The sequence below is a fragment of the Myxine glutinosa genome, chromosome 12 (assembly GCF_964187855.1).
Source record: "Myxine glutinosa chromosome 12, kmMyxGlut1.1, whole genome shotgun sequence".
In the NCBI taxonomy this organism is placed as follows: Eukaryota; Metazoa; Chordata; class Myxini; order Myxiniformes; family Myxinidae; genus Myxine; species Myxine glutinosa.
Window position 1 is genome coordinate 25890464 of NC_136272.1, and position 10032 is coordinate 25900495.

Here is a 10032-nt window from a genome sequence, read left to right on the forward strand (position 1 = left end):
TCAATCTTTCCAGTCGTCCCAGTACCTCTACTGCTGCATCAGCGGACTGTTGGACAACTGTCAGGTCATCCATGAAAGCAAACATTGCTGGCAACCTCTGACCAGGGGCTAACTCCACTTCTTTCCCATGTCCACTCACTGCACGTATCAACAACTCCATAACCAGCACAAACAAAATCGGGGAGATGGTACATCCCATCGGGATCCCCACTTCCAACTTCTGCCACTCTGTTACATAGGACTATGTCGCAAACCGCATCCAAAACTGATCATAATATGCCATCAAAAAATCCCTAAATCTCCGTGGCACCCAAAAGAAATCCATGGCATACCTGATCAAGGCATGCGGCACTGACCCATATGCATTCTCCAAATCCAGCCATACCACCGCCACATCCTTCCTTTGCCTCTTTGCCTCCTGTAACACTTGCCAGACCATTGCCGAGTGTTCAATGCATCCTGGTGATCCTGGTATTCCTGCCTTCTGCACAGAACCATCCACAAAACCATTCCCTCTGATGAAGCCTGAGAGCCGTGCCGCAAAGACACTCATCAATATCTTCCCATCTACATCGAGCAATGATATTGGTCTAAACTGTATATGTATATGTATGTGTATGTGTATATATACAGTGCATTCAGAAAGTATTCAGACCCCTTCACTTTTTTCACATTTTGTTATGTTGCAGCCTTATGCTGAAATCGTTTAAATTCATTTTTTCCCTCATCAATCTACACTCAATACCCCATAATGACAAAGAGAAAACAGGATTTTAGAAAGTTTTGCAAATTTATTAAAAAGAAAAAACTGAAATATCACATTGACATAAGTATTCAGACCCTTTGCTATGACACTTGAAATTTAGCTCAGGTGCCTCCCATTTCTCTTGATCATCTTTGAGATGTTTCTACACCTTGATTGGAGTCCACCTGTGGTAAATTCAATTGATTGGACATGATTTGGAAAGGCACACACCTGTCTATATAAGGTCTCACATCTGACAATGCATATCAGAGCAAAAACCAAGCCATGAGGTTGAAGGAACTGCCTGCAGAGCTCAGACACAGGATTGTGTCGAGGCACAGGTCTGGGGAAGCCTACAAAAAATTTTCTGCTGCATTTAAGGTTCCCAAGAGCACAATGGCCTTCATAATTCTTAAATGGAAGAAGTTTGGAACAACCAGGACTCTTCCTAAAGCTGGCCACCTGGCCAAACTGAGCAATCGGGAGAGAAGGGCCTTGGTAAGAGAGGTGACCAAGAACCCGATGGTCACTCTGGCTGAGCTCCAGAGATCCTGTGTGGAGATGGGAGAAACTTCCAGAAGGACAACCATCAATGTAACACTCCACCGATCTGGGCTTTATGGCAGAGTAGCCAGACGGAAGCCAAACAGTTCAATCTTGGTTTCATCAGACCACAGAATCTTTTTTTCTCACAGTCTGAGAGTCCTTTAGGTGCTTTTTTGGAAACTCCAAGCGGGTTTTCATGTGTCTTTCACCGAGGAGAGGCTACCGTCTGCAGCTGCTCCACCAGATGATTCAAAGCCACATCATGCAGATTCTTCTGTGCAGATTTACCAGTGGGGACTCGTGTTGCCTTGAATGCGTTCGTGCATGGTATGTGATATATGTCATGCTCTTGCCCAATCAGTCTCAGCAAAATGTCCTCTCTACTCAGCTTCTTGGCCTTCTCGGCGATCGCCTGTTGGCTGCTTTCTGTCGACACCCTCGCTGTCGGTGCCTTTCCTTTCACCCACCTTTTGTTATATACTGTATGATACATGTACTCTTGGCATCAAATGCTGCTGTGCGGTGCCTGCTTGGAATGGACGTTTTGGTTGAGGTGCTGCACTCTGGCTGGGCCACCGTCGTGCAACTTGCGCCTGGATGCCTCTTCCCTGTGAGTCTGTAGATCTTTTCATTGATGTACAAGTTTCTGCATTTGGTATGCCACTTGGGTGACTTCTCTGCCACCCACATGTCCTTGGTTGCATCATGGTGCAGCCTTCTGTAGGTCTCGTCCTGTCGACAGGTCATGGCAACAAGAAGTTTTGGAGCTGTTGTCAGCTGAATGTTCAACTGTTGTCTGATTGCAGGTCCTCGACATATGACACACTTGGTGTAGTCTGTAAGCGTGTCTTCTCTTCGGCCGTTCCAGAGCCATGCGGCACCCGTTTTCCTGTATGGCGAGTCATCTTCCGTCAGATACCTGTAACACAAATTAACATAATGTTAGCTTTCACAATAAACATCTATAAATCTCTATATATAAAGGAGAGTGTGTGTGTGTGTGTGTGTGTGTGTGTGTGTGTGTGTGTGTGTGTGTGTGTGTGTGTGTGTGTGTGTGTGTGTGTGTGTGTGTCTGTCTGTCTGTCTGGATGTCCGCTTATAACTCAAGAACTACACATCGGAGAAAAGTTTTAGACACAGATTCGGAATCAGCATAAAATCCCGGTGGTTTTAGGCTACGTTTTATTTTAATATCAATGGTTTAAATTTTAAAAACCGCGCCAGCTGCAATTCCATGGTGTAGTTTGTGGCGGCGCTAGACGTTCGGGGTGTATTGCAATGGTTTGTCGGGTTTGGCTGGGTCCAGAATAGCTCCCATTTCCTTATATTCTTCCACTTTTATTTTGATTCTTCTGTTACAACGCCTTCCTTATCTACCTTATATCCCCCCGACGAGGCCTCTACATAATTTCATGCGGCAGAATTTCGTGCATTTTGAGTGAAAGAAGTGAGACGAAGTTGTAAGAGGAAGAAGAGGCGCGGTCACTGTGGAGGCCTTGATCATGAGTGGAAATGGCGGGAATTGCGTTTGTATCGCAAAGTAAAGGATCTGCATTCATTTCTGAACTTGCATTGGTGGATTGTTATACATCTGCATTATTTTTCATAAAAAAACTTTATGTTGAACTTGAAGGCTCTAAGCACGGACTATATATATAGCCCTCATTGAGGTAAAAATAAAAGTAAAAAGTCCTGCTATCGCTTGCCAAGCTAGCCGTTACCCCCTCCCCCTCCCACTCCACTCCCCCTCCCCTCCCCCCTCTCCTCCTCCCCTCCCTCCTCTTCTCCTCTCTCCTCACCCCCTCCCCTCCCCCTCCCCCTCCCCCGCCCCCTCCCCTCCCCCCTCCCCTCTCCCTCCCCTTCCCCTCTCCCTCCCCCTCCCCTCTCCCTCCCCCTCGCCCTCTCCCTCCCCCTCCCCCTCCCCCTCCCCCTCCCCCTCCCCCTCCCCCTCCCCCTCCCCCTCCCCTCCCTCGCCCCTCCCCTCCCTCTCCCCCTCCCCCTCCCCCCTCCCTCTCCCCCTCCCCCCTCCCTCTCCCCCTCCCCCTCCCCCCTCCCTCTCCCCCTCCCCCCTCCCTCTCCCCCTCCCCCTCCCCCTCCCCCTCCCTCTCTCCCTCCCCCTCCACTCCCTCTCTCCCTCCCCCTCCACTCCCCCTCCCCCTCCCCCTCTACTCCCCCTCCCCCCTCCCCTCCCCCCTCCCCTCCCCACTCCCCCCTCCCCTCCCCTCCCCACTCCCCCTCCCCCCTCCACTCCCCCTCCCCCCTCCACTCCCCCTCCCCCCCCCGTTCCCCTCCCCTCCCCCTCCACTCCCCCTCCCCCCCCCCCGTTCCCCTCCCCCTCCCCCCCCCCCCGTTCCCCTCCCCCTCCCCCCCCCCGTTCCCCTCCCCTCCCCTTCCTCCTCCCCTCCCCCCGCCCGGCAATGCCGGGTACTTCCCATGGCCAGCTGTACGTGGGTTGCTCGAGGGTTGGAAAACCAAGCAATCTTTATGTCTTGGCACCAAGTAAGAAAACCAGAAATGTTGTATACCAAGAGGTTTTGAGAAATAGAAAATTGACAAAACGTCATGTAGGAAATGTACTGTGATATTGCTCTAAAATATACATGTTCTTTTCATCATATATTTGTATTATTCTTATTCAACCCGGGCGAAGCCGGGTACCTCAGCTAGTTATATATAAACAAGACAAAGTCTAACAGCGGTATAGCCGGGCTTGTAAAATATTATAAACCACAAACACACATGATTAGCTTTTCAAACCGTCACTAATGATGTTCATAACATTAAACAAATAAATTTGGAGGAATCCTGACATCCGTGAGGTAAGTTTTACTTACAGAACTGAGGGAAGATCTAATCATCTAATGTAATCTATCGACCCCACAAAGGTTGAGGTGTGCTCATTTACCAAGCAGCTAGCTCGCGCTTGCCAAGCTTGCCTCTGGACCGGTGCTCCTGCCTCACATCTAGCTCGGCTTTACGCTGTTGAAACCAAAGCTTTCAGAATCATTGGAATCTCCCGCGACGAAGCTAACTCCGAGGGCCTTTCACTTACTCACCACAGGCAGGTAGGTGGGCTTTCTGTCTTCTACCGACTCCTCTCCGGCATAGCTCTCCCAGCTCTGTCTGTGCTCTGTCCCCCAAATATTCCTACAGGCTGCACAAGATCTGCCTGCAACCCTCTTATGGTTAAACTGCCAAAATCAAGACTCTGCTCACATTCACTCTTTCATTCCTCTTTTCTCCCGCCTCTGGAACAAACTCCCTCACTCTCTTCAATCCCACTCCTCCCCTCCAGGTGTTTAAAACAGCTGTTCACCATCATCTTATCTTCCCCCATCCAAAACCTTGATCTTTTCTACCCCAGGTTAATTCACCCCAGATCCACTTTTTTGAAATTCCGACTTCTTTCCTGAAAGTCCTTGCAGTGTCCATATATTTTATCCTCTCCCACCCCCCCCCCCCCCCTTCCCGTGCCTCCTCCCCCAAGCCCCGATGATCGCGGTGTATGTGTGCGTGTGACTGCGTGCACGGTGCTCTTACCTCTTCCCCCGTCACCCGTTACCAGTCACCCTACCATCCCAATGCTTCCCCTCACACCACTTCCACAAAATCTCCCCTTGCATCTCCCCAGCACATCCTCCCCATCCCTAACTGTGTGGACCAAAACAGATCTCCCGATGTCCCTACTCTCAAATGTACTTATGTGCTTCCCTCTCTCCCCCCCATTTTGTCTCCCGCTCCCTTTATCTCATGTTTTAATAATAATAATAATAATAATTCATTTATTTTGTATAGCGTTTTTCCAGAAGCCCAAAGGTGCTTTGACAGAGTGGAAAACATAATGCATAACAATACATGAAAACAACAATTGCAAAAAGACAAGAATCAATAGGGAAATATTTAAAGCAAAAGGAGGGAGAAGGAGAAGAGATAGTCAGGGGTTAAATGCTGTGGGTTGAATGTTGAATGCAGTGTTGAACAGGTGGGTCTTTAGTGATGTTTTGAATGTGGTGAGTGAGGAGGAGTCTCTGATGGTGTGAGGTAGTGAGTTCCAGAGGGTGGGAGCAGCGATGCAGAAGGCCCTGTCCCCTCAGGATCTGAATTTGGTCCGGATGGAGGGGGTCAGGAGGTTGGTACCAGCAGAGCGGAGGTTCCGGGTGGGAGTGTGCCTGGAGAGGAGGTCAGCCAGGTAGGATGGGGCCAGGTTATGGAGGGCTTTGTATATCAAGAGGAGGATTTTGTACTGGATTCTCTGGGAGATGGGGAGCCAGTGAAGCTTGTAAAGGACGGGGGTGATGTGATCACGGGAATGGGTGAGTAGACGGGCAGCAGAGTTCTGAATGTATTGAGGTTTATTGGTGATTTTTGAGGGTGAACCATAGAGGAGGCTATTGCAGTAGTCCAGACGGGAGGTGATGAAGGCGTGGATGAGGGTTTCTGTAGCCGTGGAGGAGAGGGATGGACGGAGACGGGCGATGTTTTTCAGGTGAAAGAGGCTGACTTTGTGATCTGTTTAGTGTATTTGTCGAAGGAGAGGGTTTGGTCAAAGATGACGCTGTGGCGGACACAAAAGCCCACTGGCGTGGTGACATCATTCCACGCACCAAGTGGGCGGTGGCCACGCCCGAGGCGTAGGCGTGGCCTCATGATATACACCGGGCGACCAGCCCGGGCCCGGAGGAGTTTAGTGTTACAGTGTAGTCTTACAATAAAGACGTTCATATGTTACCGCTTGTCCGCTTCCTCCTTGCTCACAAGCAGCGCGCGTAACGCCGCGCTTTACTGGTGACCCTCGACGTTGGATCTGCCGTAGCGATCCTTCCGAACACGACGCCATTGCAATGGCCAACGACAAGGCAATGGCGATTAAACTTCCCGAATTTTGGGAGGCCCAGGCCGAAGTCTGGTTCGTTCAAGCCGAAGCCCAATTTCAGCTTCGGCGCCTCACCAACGACGACCTGCGCTACTGCCATGTCGTCGCCTCCCTCGGGCCCGGCACGGCCGCTCGAGTTGTGTCCGTCCTTCGCCACCCACCGGACGGCCACAAGTACGAGGCACTCAAGCGGCTACTCCTAGCCACGTTCGGCCTCACGGACGACGCACGGGCCGATCGCCTCCTGGATCTCCCCGAGCTCGGTGAGACGCGCCCGTCGGTCCGAATGGACCATATGCTGTCACTGTTGGGCGACGAAGCCCCCGGTTCGCTATTCCGGGCGCTTTTCCGTCGCCAACTTCCAGCGCAGGTTCGCCTCGCGTTGGCCGGGACCGGGCTAACGGAACCCCGAGCATTGGCGGCCGAGGCGGACAAGTACTTCGCCGCTTCGGACACGCGGGCGAGCGTTGGCGTGGCCGTCACGGCCTTCGACGCTGATGTTCCACAGCATCATCTTCTACAGCACGCTGATGTTCCACAGCATCATCTTCTACAGCACGCTGATGTTCCACAGCATCATCTTCTACAGCACGCTGATGTTCCACAGCATCATCTTCTACAGCACGCTGTGGTTCAGCAGCATGCTGATACGCACCTCGTGAACGCCGCCACGCCCCGCCCACCGCCGCGGCGAAAACCGCCACCGCGGGGAAACCCGTCGACTCCACCGGCCTGGCGGAGCCAGCCGCGCTCCTCCAGCTCCACCACCTGGTGCTGGTTCCACGCCAAGTTCGGCCACGAAGCTCGGCGGTGTCATCCGCCGTGCTCCTTCAACGGGTCGGGAAACGCCCGGGCCGGCGCTCAATTGTGGCGATGAGCGCCGGCCGTTCGAGCAGCCTGCTGTTCATAACGGACACCTTCTCCGGGCGCCGTTACCTGTGCGACACGGGAGCACAGGTGAGTGTCATTCCCGCCGGCACGTCAGACAAGCACGCCGCGGGTGGGGGCCCCGCGCTGCTTGCCGCGAACGGGACGCCCATCCGTACGTACGGAAAACGCTGCCTCTCTCTGCGGTTTGGAGGGCAGGTTTTCCGATGGACGTTCGTCACCGCCGACGTGCCCATGGCACTGCTTGGCGCGGACTTCCTGTGCGCTAATGGGCTCCTGGTCGACGTCAAGCGCAGACGGCTTGTCCAGGCCGAGACGTTCAGCTCGCTCGCATGTGCGTTGCCCAGCTCAACGAGCGGCTTGCCAAGCGGCTTGCCGAACGATTCGGTTCCGGCCACGTTGGTCTGTACGCTTCCGGCAGCGGACGCATTCACCCGCCTCCTCGCCGGCTTCCCGGCCCTCACGCGGCCCACCTTCTCGGCGGGGGCCGTCAAGCACGGGGTGGCCCATCACATCCCCACCGTCGGGCCACCGGTCTACGCCCGGGCACGCCGCCTCGAGCCGACGAAGCTGGCGGTGGCAAAAGCCGAGTTCGCTACCCTGGAGCGACTCGGCATCGTTCGGCGCGCAGAGAGCGCTTGGGCGTCGCCGCTGCACATCGTGCCGAAGCCCGGCGGGGGATGGCGACCGTGCGGGGACTATCGCCGTCTCAATGACGCCACGACTCCCGACCGCTACCCCGTCCCCCACATTCAGGACTTTTCCGCCCGTTTGGCGGGCAGGTCCTTCTTCTCGAAGGTGGACCTCATACGCGGCTACCATCAGGTCCCCGTCAGGCCGGAGGACGTCCCGAAGACGGCGGTCATCACGCCATTCGGACTCTTCGAGTTCCTGCGCATGCCCTTCGGTCTGAAGAATGCGGCTCAGGCGTTCCAGCGACTGATGGACAGCGTCCTGCGCGACTTGGATTTTGTCTACGTCTACCTGGACGATATCCTCGTCGCCAGCGCGTCCCGCGAAGAGCACCTACGCCACCTCCGCACGCTCTTCGAACGCCTGGGCCAGCATGGGCTGATTGTGAACCCCGCAAAGTGCCGGTTCGGCGCCGCCACAATCGATTTTCTGGGGCACCGTGTCACCAGGCACGGAGCCGTCCCCCTGCCGGCCAAGGTGGAGGCGGTGAAGGGGTTTCCGCGCCCCCGCACGATCAGAGGGCTGCAGGAGTTCCTGGGCATGGTGAACTTTTACCATCGGTTCCTGCCCCGTATCGCCCAGCTCCTGCGCCCCCTGCACGAAGCTCTCCGAGGTAAGCCGGGCAAAGGCGATGTTACCTGGACCGAGCAGATGGACACGGCGTTCACGGGCGCGAAGCTCGCCTTGGCTAACGCCACCATGCTCGCGCACCCGGCGCCCGATGCACCGATCGCCCTCACCACCGATGCCTCGGACTACGCGGTGGGCGCGGTGCACGAGCAATGGGTGCGTGGAGCTTGGCAACCACTGGCGTTCTTTAGCCGGCAGCTTCGCCCGCCCGAACGCCGTTACAGTACCTTCGACCGCGAGTTGCTCGGACTTCACTTGACGGTCAGGCACTTCCGCCATCTGCTCGAGGGCCGGGCGTTCACTGCCTTCGTCGACCACAAGCCGCTGATCTTCGCGATGGGCAAGGTCACCGAGCCGTGGTCGGCCCGGCAGCAGCGTCGCCTCTCGGCCGTGTCCGAGTACACGACGGACATCCAGCACGTCGCGGGGAAGGACAACCCGCTTGCGGATTGCCTTTCCCGGGCCGTCGCCCACGCAGTCCACCTCGGCATCGACTATGCCCGGATGGCAGCGGACCAGGCCGCTGACCCCGACGTCCAGGCCTTGCGGACCGCCGTCACGGGCCTCCGCATCACCGAGGTGCCGTTCGACGGCGCGGGCGCGGCCCTCTTGTGCGACGTCTCCCTCGGGCGTCCTCGCCCCATTGTGCCCGCGGGCTGGCAGCGCCAGGTGTTTGACGCCATCCACGGCCTGTCCCACCCGGGCGCGAGGGCCTCCCAAAGGCTGATCGCCGACAAGTTCGTCTGGCATGGCCTCCGGAAGGCCGTCCGCGGCTGGGCCAGGACATGCCTCGCGTGCCAGCGCGCCAAGGTGCACCGGCACACCCAGGCCCCGTTGGCCCCGTTCACGGTGCCGGAACGCCGGTTTGACCACGTCCACGTGGACCTGGTGGGACCTCTGCCCCCCTCGCGGGGTTTCACCCACGTCCTCACCATGGTGGACCGCACCACCCGGTGGCCGGAGGCCGTGCCCTTGGCGTCGACAACGGCGGCCGATGTCGCGCAGGCTTTCATCGCCACCTGGGTCGCCCGGTTCGGCGCCCCCTCAGACATCTCATCCGACCGCGGCCCCCAGTTCACCTCGGAGCTCTGGGGGACAGTTGCGCAGGGGCTCGGGGTCCGGCTGCACCGAACCACGGCCTACCACCCCCAGGCTAACGGCCTGTGTGAGCGATTTCACCGCTCATTGAAGGCCGCGCTCCAGGCCACCCTCCGCGACGGCGGCTGGGTCGACAGGCTCCCCTGGGTCCTGCTGGGCCTCCGGACGGCGCCCAAGGAGGACCTGCGCGCATCCGCGGCGGAGTTGGTCTTCGGGCAACCGCTGCGGGTGCCGGGCGAGTTCCTCCCCGACTCCACGGCACCATGGTCCGCGGCACAGCAGCGCTCCGCTCTGCAAGAGACCGCCCAGAGGTTCGCCCCGGTGCCAACGGCATGCCACGGGCACCCACTGACGCACGTCGCCCCGGAGCTTCGCACGGCGGAGTACGTCTTCGTCCGCCACGATGCCCATCGGACACCACTGCGGCCCCCGTACGACGGGCCTTTCCGCGTGCTGGAGACCGGGGCGAAGCACTTCACCCTGGACATCGGCGGTACTCCTGACCGCGTTTCGGTAGACCGCCTCAAGCCGGCCCACCTCGATGTGGACCATCCACCGC